The 12,590-nt window shown below is 41.0% G+C and overlaps 1 long non-coding RNA gene across 1 annotated transcript in view; it reads left to right on the top strand.

Annotated features, from left to right (window-relative positions):
• The window catches only part of LOC122872390, a 33,230-nt gene extending 20,935 nt beyond the window's left edge, over window positions 1-12,295 (top strand). Inside the window, exon 4 of the long non-coding RNA XR_006377095.1 lies at window positions 11,183-12,295. This is a non-coding gene — a long non-coding RNA (uncharacterized LOC122872390). The remainder of the gene's footprint in view (window positions 1-11,182) is intronic.
• Window positions 12,296-12,590: the final 295 nt, after the last annotated feature.

The following is a 12,590-nucleotide window of genomic DNA, read 5'->3' as shown; positions in this document are numbered from 1 at the left end:
AATACAAAGGCACAGACATTGAATGTATCTCAATTGACCCCTGAACAGTCCTTGTCGCAGTGCATTGTGGGGGAGAAAGAGCTGCAGACCACAACTAGCCAGCAGATAGCTGTTATCATACCTCAACCTCACTTCTCGTTGCCTTCCGGCTACCCAGGGGCACATTCAAAGGTGAAATGAGTTAAAACCAAATTAATTTCCTCTTTTCACTTGATTTCTTTAACCTAAACACCAGAGGGTGAGTTTTAGGGATTGAGATAGGGAGATGTCTCGAGAGGGCAATCATGGTGAATAAATGACATGGCTTTGAGAGAGGCTTTGTTAGACCTTAAGCTGCACCTTGTGACCACTCTGTAACAACCCTCATTTAGCTGTTCACTCCATCACTCATTCACTCCCTTATACAGAAAAAGAAATCTTGGTCTTATCTGTGCCACTGTCAGATGAGGAGTGCCTCTCCTGAGAGCGAGAGCATCTGACAGTGCCGAGAACAGCTGATTCTATTCTGAGAACAAGTTTTTCTCTTTATCTCCGATGCTGACTGGCTGACAGAAATACCATTTGATTGGCAGACACACAGGCAGGTTGATAAACTGCAACCCCGAAGTTGCCACAGCTCCATATGGCGGAATCCTAGTAGTTTATTCTGTCTGTTTGAGTACATTACTGTATATCATTGTGTTGCTATTTGGTAGACAATATTGTAGGTAGTATGTATGCGGTACTGAACTTTTAGTAGGATGTTAGTTACCACTTAATGACTAATATGGAAGTTTTTCCTCGTCCTTTGTGGGTAAATCCAATACAACCTGAATACAGAATAACAGGCATGCAAGCAGATACACAGACAGACCATTAGGTCAACAGACAGGCAGCCTTCTGTCTCTGTTCACCCTGGAAAGGCAACAAGACAATTAAAAGTTCAGAGGTCAAACGGCTGTCTGGGGTCAACCCTGTGTCTGGCGAGGGCAATTAATTTAACACCGGGAGGCAGTTTAAGACCCGCTTAGGGAAAAATGATATCTGCTGAAGCCGTTAAATTGCCCCTGGGGCCCGAACATTTGTGTGACAGGTAATTATTTTGAAGTAAACAGAAAAATCTCAGACACGCAACATGTAGATAAAAAAAACAGGCTCTGTAAAAACCTGAGCAATTAACAGACATGTTTAAATAGCTCTGTAACACAATCAGCCTCCATCTTAAATGTACATAGTAATTAGCAGCTAAATCCTGTACAATAGCACAGTCTCAAATTATATTTCCTTAGCCAAACAATACCTTAATGATTGCCACACATTTCCTCCAAAAACAAACCATACAATGTGAGTAATCACATATTGTAATTATGGACTCAGAATGGAAAGGAAATATTTTTATTTGTTTTGGTGCTTTTTTTTTCAATTTACACCTCCTGTGTTGATAGCGGTAAAATGTTAACTTTTGCAAAGGGGCAAAGATTTGATTGGAAACGACAAATTGGTCTTCACAGCTGAGGAAAGCCATTCAGCTTGTTAAACAATCCAGATTATTTCATTCACATGTTTGTCATTTGATGATCCAGCTTGACTTAAAATTACTGCAAGCTTAAATACACTTCAAAACCTTGAGACTACAACTTTTCAAGGACATCATTTGAGTCCATGGGTCAGACTCCATATTGCCCTGACAATATTCCTGTGACCCTGAAATGATCATATATGTAACTAAGAAGAGTTACATGTGTGAACTAGACAGGTACAGTAGTAGGCGAACCATCAGAGCTCAGACCTGGAGACCATGAGGTCAGTAAGGGTGGCGAGGAGCAGCTGGTGGTTGTCAAAGGCGGCGGACATCTCCAGGACACTGGTTTTTCCTTACCATGGGTCACAGAGGCCTGCGATTAGTTTTTATTCTAAAGCTCCTCTCACTGATAACTTCTGACTTGTACTATTTTAAGTGTGGGGATCCTTGAAAGTGTTGTTGTCATGTTTCGCCAGAATCTGCATGCAGTTGGGCTGTGATGGCACATGGTTAAAGTTATATGTTACTCTAATCATTTTTAAAGTTGATGTAATTCCGCCATCCTCTATTTCCTATTCCTGTTCCATTATACTGACTGAATATGACCAAAATCTGATAAAAAAATCTTGCTTGCCAGGGTGAACAGTGACAAAAAAAATCCAACAGATCCAAAACATAAATGAAAAATCAACTCCCAAAGCACTTAAACTGCTAATTCTATGGTGAAACATAATGAGAAATATATTTTCCACATGTTCTCCTACAGTTTTGACACCACCTTTTTGCTTTACAGTGTCACTTCCTTGTTTACCCTCTCTGTCTAGATGCAGCTGCCTGTCTCCAAGTGGTGCTGTGTAAAGTAGTTGAAATTAAAAAGAAAATATACACTATCTAATTACGGACTGAATGTTATGTTTAATAAAGCGTGCTTTGGATGCTGATTTTTTAAGTGTAAGCTCCGTAAAGAAGGACTGTGTGTGAGAGCACACAGGCAAGCAAAACGTAATTAGCCCAAATAATATTTCATCAGAGGCAATTAATGTGATTGATTTTTGGTCAAATATTAAGCCTGGAGTTATGTTTTTAGGAGCACTGGTCAGGGATAGTGAAGACTGAAAGTGAAGCAGAATTACTGTTTGAGTTATGGTTCATGTCAAGACATTCACCAACAAATCAGTTAAAATTTTTAAACACATATTTGTCTTTGTTTATGTTAGGGTATTTAAGTATTGTGTCATGCATACAAGTATGCCCAGCCTACATGGGCTCACAAGATACCATAGAAGCCAGATCAAGAATACTGAATACACATTTTCAAACAATACTACGAAAAGGTCCAAAAGTAGAAAAAACTCAGACAACTTTCACAATTAGAAAATGTTTAAATCTTCATTGTCTACAACAAAATTCATAAACATTAACTATATAATGCTGGGTAAATCAGATTAGATACTAATTAAATACTCTATCTACAGACAAAGTTAACAAACTTAAACACATCAAAATTAAATTAAAGTCCTTTCGTGGAAGATTCTTAATAAAATTCTTAGGTCATCATAGTATGTACAGTACAAAAGAAAGTAGGACTCACTTTCCATTTCTCCCAAATCACACAGTTTGTAAAATCTCTTTTCCTCCTGAGTATCTTTGGATCTGCCAACCTCAATGGCCAGAGGAAGAATACCAGCTCTCAACTGTAGCCAGGTTTCCATCCACATATCTGATGTTTTGCTGAAATTTTTCTTCTCTTCAGTGTGGTGGGAGTTTGGTGAGTCACACAACTTTTCCACCTCAGCCAAGCGTAAAACATTTTTTGCGATATTTTGAGTTCTTTCTCAAAGTTTCCATTCTTCTTCGTTTTTTTTATGAGCAAATTGAAAATGTGCATGAAAATAGAAGGATGGATATACACTTTGTGGAACTAAAGATCTTTGACTTTCATATAGTTGTAACATATAATCCAGGGCCAAACATTTGTTTATTATGCATATATACGTCCATCATTTTGACTTTGACAAGATATTTTCTTCAAACTTGAATACAACGTTTCTTTTAATAGAAAGATAGTGGAGAATGTATTCTATCTTCTGCCATTTTAATAAGGTGATTCCACAGTCGGATCCTTTCACATTTCCATTATACTGACCCTGGTACACAGCCCATGTCTTCAAAAACTGTTGGTATGGGAGCAAATACACGATCCCCCAGAAAACAGCTCTATTCTGTATCAAGTCTGCAATTCTTTAAAGCCCCATATGCCTGTAGCATAGTTCAGTAAAGGGGAAACAAATCATAATAATTGTATTTTCAAAAGTAAGCTGGAAGCACTGTAGTAACTGTGGTGCTGGTGGAGGTGAGTGTCAGCTCATGTTTGTGTGTCCTCACTGCAGCTCAGCATGATGGGAAAAACACTCCCTGTGACCACTAACTGCACAAAAAACACCTCGCTGACATTATTTGTTCTCGCCCGTGATTCCCACTGAATGTGGCACCGGCAGCGCAAACAGCCCCGCTTGTTATCCAATTGTGCCTCTGCCAGGTATGGCAGGCAGAGTAGTGTTTGCGAAGTTGACTTGAAGTCCCGAAAAGCAGTCTCTCTGTGACAGCCTGTCAATCATTGCCTATGGCGGGTTGCCTGGTGCGGAGCTCATACACACTGCCAACTTGTTCAAACTGTTGTGTGCTACTAGTTTGTCTGTCATTTTGCTCACAACCTGCTCCTGTTGAACTTTTATTTTCAGCTTCCCCTTCTGTTTAGTAGCCCTCACTGCACTGTAAACGTCTCTCTATCTTTCTCAAATAACAACCCCACAACAACGAGCAGCACACCGTGTACCATTGCTATCAATTGCTATCAATCTTAGCTGGCCAATTACAACCCAATGACACCATTATCACTTCAAAAACAGACAAAAAGAGAATAAGAAAGGAAGGGATGGAGGGAGGGAGGTAGAGGGGAGAGATCCAGCCTGTAATTAGTGGTCCTAACTGGAAGAGAGAACAGGGGGCCACATGGTTTGGGCATCTGTGGCCGAGCACACACACACACACACACACACAGTCCCGCTGGCGTCTGGGGGTCCGGCGGTGTCAGCCCTACTCTGGGCCAGTGGCCAGCGCCTCTGTCCCTGTCATGTGGGCCGTTAATGAGGAAGTCACATATGGACTAGGGACCCTCGTTAGGCAGGCGGGCAGGAAAACACACACACACACACACACACACACACACACACACGCGAAATGGAGCACACACACACACGAAATAAGTGATGCATACATGCACACACACACACACACAAACAGGTGCAGGTGAGGGCACACTCACAGATTGATGGACACGAGGCAACGCAAGCAAGCTGGGGGCAGAGAAAGAACATGCTGTCATGGGCGACATGAGGGCAGCACCAGACGGGCCTCACACACACACACACACTCCTGTATGTCTATCTCATCAGTGCTCACTCAAACACACACAATACTACAGGCCTCAGAGCAACACAAGCTCCCCCTTGTTAATGAACTGAACTGACTAGAGAGCCATGCTGAGAGCAGACCAACTACTGTACTTTAGGGAGGGCAGTTGGATCAAGTAGCTGGATACTGTGGAGCCCCATTGAAATCCACCAAGCAAGTTAAAATTGTTCCAGTTTACTGCAAATGACGGTTAAAGTCATAATCCTTGACATTTTCACACAGCCTGTACACCCAGTTGTTGAAAGCCTCTATTTTTCCTCCTAAATACAGTCCGGGTTTAAAATAAATAAGAAATACAGCAGCACAACTTAAATGAGGCTCATTATATTCATTTTTAACTAAAAAGACCCATATTTTTTAAAGGAGACAAACTGTTTAAAGTCATTTTCACACAGATGTCATGTTTTTCCTACTGCAAGAAAATCACTGTGGTTATTTTAAAGGAGGTGCTCTTGAAACAAGAATTTTGTTTGTAAATCCTTAAATTATAGAAAGTGCGGAAGTGATGAAAATGAATGATGGGGGATCGGAGAAACCTAAATTGAATTGCTTTTTAAAATCACATTCTCATTTTTCAAATGCGATAGTTCCAGATTATTACAAGTTGGATCTTTTGTAAATTTGGCAAATTTTATTTATATTAGTTATGACAGTGGTTCCCAACCTTGGGGTTGGGATTAGGTCACAAATCTTTTAAAATTGGGATTCACGCGTGTTATGATAACATTGTACGAACCAAGTTAACTGCTGGGATCTGGTAACATGGCTGCAATGCTTAAAAAAGGGCAGATAGGGTAAAATACATGAGCACTCAGCAAGTTCTTTGGGGTGAGTACAGTGTTATCATAACCAATCTTACAAAAATAAGATCCAAGTTGTAAAAAAAACAATTATCTTTAAATATTTGAAATAAACACAAATTAAATTCACTGATATAATTGACATTACAAGGTTTTTGTATCCAGCAGCAGCAACAGTGGTTTATTTGGAATTAGTAGAAGGACTGGGATAAAAGGACACTACGTCACTTTTCTTGAAACAGCAACCGCTGTAGCCAAAAGTGACCATTATGAGATAATTGTAAATGCTAGAACAGTAGAAGAGTCATCAAGACAGTGACATCACTCAGTAATTTTAGTTCTATAGCAATCGACCAAAATGTTGCTAACATTAGCCATCAAAAGCTACTTGTCATACCAGACCAAGTTATTTTATTGCTTTTTATTGCTAATTATTTCAGAGAATGTGTCATTTCTCCTATTAAAAGTTACAGTCTCACTTTCACATGAGCAGCAATAGCAGAACAGACGTGCAGAAACTCAAACATCATGAACAGAGACTGTACTGCCCACATGGTTTGATTGACAGGTGATTTCCGTGTAGAAACACTGCAGCGATGACCATGTAGCGCCAAAGATGTCACCAAAACCAAAAAACAACTCACAGATTGACACTTCAAAATGGCAACTACCTGTTTTCCCTGCACTGGGGCCGTTCTTGGACTGTCCAAAGAGACTTAGAGGGGTGAAAGGACACGAGGGGGATGACGAGGCAGAGACGGCTCAGCTGCTGCCCAGCCCTGCCGTCCTGCCTTAGCTGTATGTGTGTATGGTAAGGGGACGGGTGGTGGAGGCATCATGGGGCAGCGCTCTTTCACACGGGCCTCTCACCAGCTGTCACCCCCAGCACACCGCTGAATGGGGCCTGTCACTCCGCCCGGCCCCGTCGGGATTTAACTGGTCAAGAGAGGATAGGAGAGGAAAGTGGGAGTAGGGAAGAGAAAAGAAGATGGAGGGCGGGGAGGGGAGAGGAGAGGGGGAAAAAAATTAAATACAAAAGCAGCTCAGAAAAAGCTGGAGAGCAGGGATTAGGGCGCACATGTGTAGAAGACACTAATGCATCTTACACTAACTTCAACCTCAGCCCCTTCCCCTTGCATCCCTTCTCAAAGCCCAGGATTAGAGATCCCGGGCGGGCAAAGGAGAAACATATAGGCCCGGGTCTCCACATCTCCTACTCAGGGGTTATTATCCACGTAGCCCCTTTAGGTTATTACAGGCCTCATCCTGCTATTTATCATCCCTTTGTGTCATATTATTTTTTTCTGCCTTTGGAATATATTATATTTTCCATAAGTCAAGATGCGGATCAGACGCTTTAAGAGACTTGGGGTGGGGGTTGGAGGGTGGTTGTGTGTGTGTGCCACATCTGCTCGCCGCTACGACAAGGGCAGCTGATGATGAAGGGCTAAGAAGGAAAACACAGGGGTTGCTTCGAAATCTGAACTCGTCCGGCTAAATCTCTCCCTATGGTTTACTCTGTCCCTCCCTCCTTTACTCATCCCTTTCCTCTCCTCTCATTCTCTCCTCCACTTTCTCTTTCTGCGTCTGTGTCTCGCTCGGTGGCTTTTTGTTTGTAGAGGATGATGGAATAAGAGCGGCAGGTTTCGGCTCAGGCAAAGTCCACTTTTTCTGAAGACCTGAGGGCACTGAAACGGGGGGGGGGAGGGTGGGGTGCTGCTCAGTGCTGATACTGCTGCTGTCACAATCCTTCCTCCTCCTCCTCCTCTCTGTCTCACATACACTCCCCCATTCAAATTCAGACTTAAATTAGATTTATTGGCATGACCATAGCTTTGCCAAAGAACGTTGTACCAGGGTGAAAATGCACCTAATACTTCTTTAGTAAGGAACTTGATTCCCAGTAGTTTTCATACAGGCTGCAGTGTGGCAGGAAGTGTAGCTCTGTCTCTATCTCTTGTTGTTCAACAGTCTGTTTTCTCTGGGATGCCAGGTGTGTCTGTGTCCACCCCTCTCAAAGGCCAGGTTGTGGTCACATCAGTCTGTTTCTGGTTGCTCGTGGTACCCAAATAATGTGCCCTTCAGTATTGTCTGCTTAGTGCTAAATAGCATGGGAGTTTATGTAGAGTTTTTGGAGCACATGTGAAGTGACTGATGCACTCTTCTTTCTGTTTGGATATAAATTAGCCACTCCAGTATTCCAAACCAAAGAAATCCAAAGCAAAAAAGGCAACTAAGTCATGCCTAGGCAGCCACTTAGGATTTCGTTTTTTAAATATTGATGCATGGCTATCATTGTTTTGGCACTGTGGTCCTAAAACAGGGTGGAGGACAAGAAGCAGATTTTTACATTTTAGTTCTAGTTTGGGGAGTATTTTCAATGTTGCAGTGCCTGGCCTAGTCAGAAAGGTTTTACATGGCATGTGCATGTTTTTTTTCCTCCTTTTTTTTCACTGGGTTAGTACAAATTCAGCCATGCACATCATGAATAGCCAAAATTCACAGCATCTTGCCCATAGGGGTCACTAGCACTTCACCAAATGACTGAGGATTTGAAATGGAAAAGAGCTGCTGCTGGATTGTCAGAGCATAGCCGTGAGTGCGCGTGTGCTAGTGGCCTTTCCACGCACACACACAATACCACCCCATATTCTGAACTCTGAGCTATGCTGAGCTAACCCACCAGCAGCTCTCACTCCTACACGTATGTAGCATTTCCCAGCATGCCTCTCTCGCTGTAGCGTGCGCCATTATCTGCATTTCTCCACATAGTGTGGAAGGAAAGCGAGGCCTCGGCTAGTTGGCCGCAGCTCAAGCCGGCCCTGATTAGTGGGGGCTACATGGATGTGACACGTCCTCTCTGCCAGCGCGCGATTTCCCCCCTCCATGCTGCCACACACACACATACACACACACACACACACACACACACACACTCACCCAGTCTACTGCCTGAAAGAGTAGACAGGCCTCAAGCAAAATCCAACCCCCCTCCCCTCCGTCACCCCACACACACCGCTAATGCAAATGAGCTCTCTGGTCAGCCAGGCTGAAAAGGCAGGAGAAGGCAGGAGCGTATGGCCAAACAGCGGGGCTACCACCCCCCCACACCCCACCCCACTCACCACCACCACCACCTCCTCACCCCTCTCCATCACTCACCCCCATGAGCACACACACACATGCAGAAATCCACACGAACAACACAAACCAATACACAATATCCTCCTTGTCAACACACAGCCAACCCCCCTCCCCTTCTCTCACTCAAACTCCCACCACCGTCTCAGCCAGAAACACACACACCTCAAATGCTCTTCTTCTTCCTCCTCTGTGCTGCCTCACACCTGATGTATTTATCATGCGTGGTACTGCACTAAGGTTCCCTCTTAAAGGATCAAACTGCATCTCAGATGAACTGAGTTTTATGATGAGGTGAAAGTTTAGTTTAGCGTGTATGAGTGGTCAGAGACATCAATGAATTATGGGTAAATGGTTCAGCATTGACACTGTACATTATTAAATGTACTCCAACATTTTTCCAAACAGAATATATGGATATTATTACTGAGTACAGAGTATTTTAGCATTCTTTACTGAGGAGTTTCACAAAAATTAGAAATGTTAACAGCTTTTATAAACACAGAAACATAATTCCAGTGAGGGAGATAAGTTGTGGGGGTTTCCCTTTATTTTAATGCAGAAAAAAACATACACTTTGAATAAATACATTTTAATGACATTGGATAATTCTTTATATTCTTTTAAAGGGACCTCTATTAAGAAATTGGACATCTCATTAATTACTCTGTCCCTAATGTCTAAATATCCTCGTATTAGAATAATGTCAAATTTTTTGCTTGTGGTCTGTTGTGTGCAGAGGAGCCACAGGTGGCAATATCCAAAAAAGTATAAAGTAACGTGGATTGACTTTAAATTTTTAATTGTTTGAAAACAGTAACCAAGCCCAAATAATCTGAGTGCAAGTCACGAGATAATAAAAATATATTTTCTCGGATGGGTTGTAAAACAATAACATACTGGTACTGTACACTGTGTAACTGAAGGTTTGAATGTTAAAGCTAATGGTATAGTTAATAAAATTAAAACAATTATGTATCTATATAGAATATTTCTATAAGACAGCAAAACACAGTTTTCCCAAATGTCATTTTATATGATGTGCCTTTTATTGTTAAAAGTTGCATCCTGTTAACTATACTATAAATCACTAATTGACCCAGTTTGGGGCCATATACCGATGCAATGCTGGGTTAACATTGCTCATTACCAATAGGTTGTTTTGACCCAGTGTTAAGACAATAATAAGCTCAGGTTTTAAGTTAAAATGTATTGTGAGTTGTACAAAAGGTTGTGCATATGCATTCAAAACTGCAAAGGATACACATATTATTATAAATCAGTAACAAATAGATTATAACACTTTGTAACTATATATACAGTAATATAAAAAAATAACACTAACACTGGGTCATAATAACAACCCATTGTCTTGGGTGGTTTTCTACCCATGAGTACTGGGTAAAGTTAACCCAGTATTCCGTTGGTGCTACATTGACCCAAAGTGGGTGAATTTTGACCCAGTAATATTTTGGTGTATAATGCCATTGTGAAAATGTTAAATAACTGACCCATTGCTTCATCCTAATGTCAATATTTTAAGATTCAACCCAATATCTCCATTTGTGCACATGGTGTAATTTTTTCACTCTGATGGATTTTTTTTTTTTTAAAGTACCATTTCAGGTAATGAAATAGCCAATTAAATTGGCAACGGCGTGAAACAGTCATCTTTCCAACTAGTCATTTTGTCTTATTGTTTACGCAATTGATTTTAGCCATAATATATTTACCTAACAGTGTGAGCCAATCAGTTGAAGCAGATGGTCTACTTCTTATTCTGCTCACTTTCTTCCCTCCTCACTGCTCACCTTTCTGAGAGCTGTGTTTTTTTCTTGAAATATTATTAGTTTTAATGGTAACTCAAATATTTGTTCACATAATTACAGACCTGCAAGTCTGCAATTATTATGTAAGATATTACCCATGACCTTTTGTGGATAACACTCTTGATTATTGATTTAAAAAGTAGTAAAATGAGCATGTTATTGATGAATCAGTATGGGTTGTAGGGCAACAGTCGCTGAGGTTGAACTAAGTGCCATGCACGAGTCCCTTTGAGGCCCTAACACAACATCTTAGCTGCACAAGCACGCTATTAAAGCAAGTGGCCTAATTTTCACTCTCCTTTGCTCTTTAGATTCACTGCAGCATCAATTTCTGCCTCTAATTCTGAATCACAGCCGAGCGACTTTTATTCTTTCATCACACTGGCATTGTCTTTAGCTCTCATTAGGTGGCATCTCTCTCCCTCTCTACTCCTAAGGAAACACCCATTCTGTTGACTCCACAGTCAGGTCTGCACTCATCAATCAACACTCAGCAGAGGAAGAGCAGAGACGCAGAGTCCAGAGATGAAGGGAAAAGATACTTTTTTGGCTCTCTGTGGTTAATCTTTCCAAACCAGACGACATAAGATTCTCAAAGAATTCACTCCAACTTGTGCTGTATCATGGAGACTTATCTTTCTTTATATATCTGGTAACACTTGACTTCAGAGTGGCCTTGTTTCAGATGTAAGTGAGGGTGTAACTACGCAATTTAACCTTGTAAGTGCAGTTATCTCAACTTATTATGTGTTGTTATACCTTTTTGTGAATATATTTTGTATTAAAGAGATATATTTGATACTTGCTAATAATAATGCTAGTAAAATGGAATAAGGCAGCTGCAAACGGTCGCCATGTTTTTATTTGTCTATTAATGACAGCAGCCATCATTAGCATTTTTGCAATAAATTAATAATATAGATCCAATTTAGACAAGAGTCGGACCATGAGTTTGATCCAATGTAGAAATGCATTTGGGATGAGAAATATATTTTATTACAAGTAATATGAACACAGTAATTACATTTTCATTGACTTATTTTGGTAATTTAATCTAAAATAAATATTTAAAAATCTATTAATTTAAGGAATATTATTTGTGCTCTGGTAGCAATTACAATGTGAAAGTTACCCTCCCCAGAAAGTACATGGTGCATGTTTTGCGGCCAGACTCATTAAGCATTTAAATGTGTCTAAAAATTACTCAAAACTCCATACAAATTAATACCATTATTTTCACTCAAATTGCACAGAACAGTATCAAAGTCAAGATCACAATTGCAAACATGCAAATAACAACAAACATGAAACATGTCACACCTACTGAACAATTATTTCAATATTATGACAAAGCAATAGATCAAAACAAGAACACATGCTGTTTATTGTAAGGCATATAAGATGCTGTTCAATCATCCTTTATGGTTCCCTTCTCATCCAGAGGAAAAAATGTTTATAATTTCACCCAGGTCAGGGTCAACAATCCACATGTTAGCGAGGTCATGAACTTGACCCCAAAGCGGTGACCCCGCCGTTCCAGAGGAATACCTAGAACATTGTTTAGCGAGCACTTACACTCAATCTTCCCCCTCGTCCCACGAGCTACAGTACACGCTCCGTCCTGCACAGCTCCTAGGTGTGCAGCCGCCCGGTGATAAAAATGTTACAGCAACATCAGGGCCTGTCAGGGAAGTAGACGGGAGGAGAGGGGGTCAGGGTCGGAGGGGGCGGGCTGGGGAGGCTATGGGAGGTTTTCACTCAGCAGAGGAAAGAATGGGGGCAGAGAAGAGAAAAAAAACATAATAACCGATGAAAAGATGAGATGTGAAGAGGAAAAAATGTTAC

The sequence above is a fragment of the Siniperca chuatsi genome, linkage group LG24 (genome assembly GCF_020085105.1).
Source record: "Siniperca chuatsi isolate FFG_IHB_CAS linkage group LG24, ASM2008510v1, whole genome shotgun sequence".
NCBI lineage: Eukaryota > Metazoa > Chordata > Actinopteri > Centrarchiformes > Sinipercidae > Siniperca > Siniperca chuatsi.
Note: the sequence above shows the minus strand (reverse complement) of the source record. Positions and strands in the feature narration are given on the sequence as shown.